The following is a 3,028-nucleotide window of genomic DNA, read 5'->3' as shown; positions in this document are numbered from 1 at the left end:
CTACAATAGTTACACAGTGACTTTTCAACATTTTCAGTTTTAATTTCCGACTCACGATTTAAGTACTGAGATGTTTGATCATTCTTTTATTCTTTAACTTTAGTATTACGATGTTTCCGATTCAATATCGCTTTGTAATTATTCATATTGATAATTCCAATGATTTACTGTAGAACGAAATTATTTTATTAACTTTATTTCAAAGAAAACCCAGAATAAAATGTCTGCATTTAATTTCTATTAATATAATTTCTATACACACATTCTTATTCTATGTTGCTTCCTAAGAGCTTCTTTTGTAATTTTTTGATTCATTATATTTCACTTTTTATTATTAAATAAGAATTCGCCAACAAAGTGGGGTACATTAATAAATAAAATATATTATCGAAAGCAACATCAATAGAGGAATTCTTTTCTTGAAAAGAAAAAAGTTTGCTATCTCTGTAAAATATACCTTGCAATTGCATAGGATGAGAACATTTCTTATAAGATTTCAGGAAAAATCTAAGTGGACGATAAAATTAAAATAGCATTTACATTAAATGATTTCTAAAAATTCACAACCACGCGCGATCCCATAGCTTATAGTTCATTCGGTTCGAACGGTTATCTCGCGGCGCATTATAGCAAGCGATAAGTTGTAATCGGGTCAGTACAACGATGCATTGTAAAGTATCGTCGACTTGCTCATGAATTTCCATGTTTCTTTCATCTTCGCGAGAACAATTGATCGAGAACAAGATCCGAGATATCATCGATGCTTCGAATCTTACGAAGCTTACATAAGAACATCGGGTCCTTCTTCCGTCAACATTGAGTATTCATCAATCCGCTGTCTAGAAAATTTTATTCTAGGATATAAATTCTTTCGGCCTGAACAAAATTGAGAAAAGGAGAAGCAAAAATTCATTTTTCAATTGTATATAATGTACCACGCGACAAGGCATCTTTTATAAAAGTAAGAGGATTTGACGTCGTATTGTTGTAAATCGCGATATCGATAAACTACGTTATCAAGACAGAATTTTAAGCGAACGCATCCGTTCCGCTGAAGCCTATGGCTTATCGTTCGTCGCTGTGCACGCGGTTCGAGTCCGCATGCTTCTGCATGCTAACACATATATGACCGCGACGAGTCGGGTTCGAATCGCGTTTAACATCGCGCGTCACACGTATCTTGTATACATACATATAGCTTGCATAGGCACGCTCATGATTCGTGAGAGAGCCAGACGTCGCATCCGAATGTCCAGCGACGACGAGGTAGTGCCTTAGCGACTAGCCCGCTCTCGCGGGCGCATCGGCCCCCTTTGTTTTCGTGGCGGGCGCGCGCGGTCGCGAGAGCGAGCCGAGCACGTGGCTGCGAGGTCGCGGGTATAGTCAGTGAAAATCATCGTGCGCGGACATTGGATGGCGGGAAACGTGCGTGATAGCGCGGCGGCGGAGGGAGGCCCTAATCAACCTGGCGCGTGAACCTAACCCCACGCGAGAAACGGGGTGGGAACGCGCGAGAGGTGGAGGAAGTGGTGGTGGAGACGGCGGCGAGACGCAAGGGCAGGGGGAGGGAGGGAAGCAGAAGACGACGACGGTGCTCTCTCGTCGGCGATGGTCGGCGATCGGCGGGCAAGACTGGGGACAGAGAGTGGAGACGGTTATCGCGGAAGTTCGGCAATTATAGGTGCCGAGTCGTCTTTTTTTCTCTCTCTCTCTCTCTCTCTCTCTCTTTCCTTTCTTTCTTTTACCCCCTTTTTTTTCGACGAGTGATATTGATTTGGGAGAGGCAGTTCGTATTCGCGGCACGAGCATACCTTGTGACTCGTAGAGGCGATGCCGCCGCCAGCGCGATGCATCACGGCGCAGCGCGCATTGAGGGGTACACGTCGGCTCGCTGGGAGTGTGAGAGGATGACGCGTGGTGAGGTAGGGAGACGGAGGGATTGGAAGAGGAACGTCTGATGGCTCGAGAGAAAGAAGGAGAGAGAGGTAAAGCGATCGGACAGTTTCCCCGCCAACTCGATCGTTCCCCTACACCGAAAGGCCGCTCCCCACCGCCGTAGACCGTTGTCCCCCGACGGCATGGAATCAAACCCCTTCTACCGGTTCAACGAATATAACTTCCTCGCTTCGCCTCCTCTCGACCCTCCCCTTCCTGCTGTCGGTCCTCGCCGGTCGTCTCGTTCTCCACCACCACTGATCGCTGCCGCCGCCACCGCCACCACCATCACCGCCACCAACCTCCTCTCGTCAGGAACGAACGCTGAATCTCGGCTACCCGTGCTTCCTCCACTAATTTCCCCGATAATCAGGATAATAAGAATTGACCAATCATATAAATTAAAAGATTGGAACAAAAGTTGATTGACACTAGAACGAATGTTTGATATGAATTCAAATGGGATCCAAAAAACAACATTAATTGTACATCTTTCATAAGGCTGAATAATTTTAGCTTTTCGAAATAGAAAATTTATAGTTTTTCGTTAAGGATGATTAGTAATTAATTAATTAATTATCAGAGTACTTTGTCGAATTGAATACGAGAGATGAATAGCTTCTTATAATTATGGAATTCTGATTTCAATATTCTTCGAGATTTTGTCATTCTTGCTAAAGGATGTATCGAAATAAGCCTACAGAGACATCCAAATCGGAGCAATCCGATTAAATCGACACAAGATGCTCTGGAAGAACAAGAAGCTGAATATACCAAAAAATTATATATTTATCATCATTCATAATCAGATTGTGCTGATAAGTTAAAAACAAGAATGTTGCATGACTTCAACGCTCATCATCATTGAAATCATCCACACATTTACGCCTATATCTACCAATGTAAACTAAATCTCAGTTAATGTTATTGTCTTTTGTTTAATTCTTATAATTAAAAAAGGATAAAGAGTTGAACTATGATTAAAATTGAATTGCATTTGTAAAAATGGATATTAGAGAACTTTTTCTTTTTTGCATCTATACTTTAGAAAAGGGATTTTAAAGTCATCTGTTTTATCGTTTTCAGTAGGACT

The sequence above is a fragment of the Atta colombica genome, unplaced genomic scaffold (assembly GCF_001594045.1).
Source record: "Atta colombica isolate Treedump-2 unplaced genomic scaffold, Acol1.0 scaffold27, whole genome shotgun sequence".
Taxonomy (NCBI): Eukaryota; Metazoa; Arthropoda; class Insecta; order Hymenoptera; family Formicidae; genus Atta; species Atta colombica.
Note: the sequence above shows the minus strand (reverse complement) of the source record.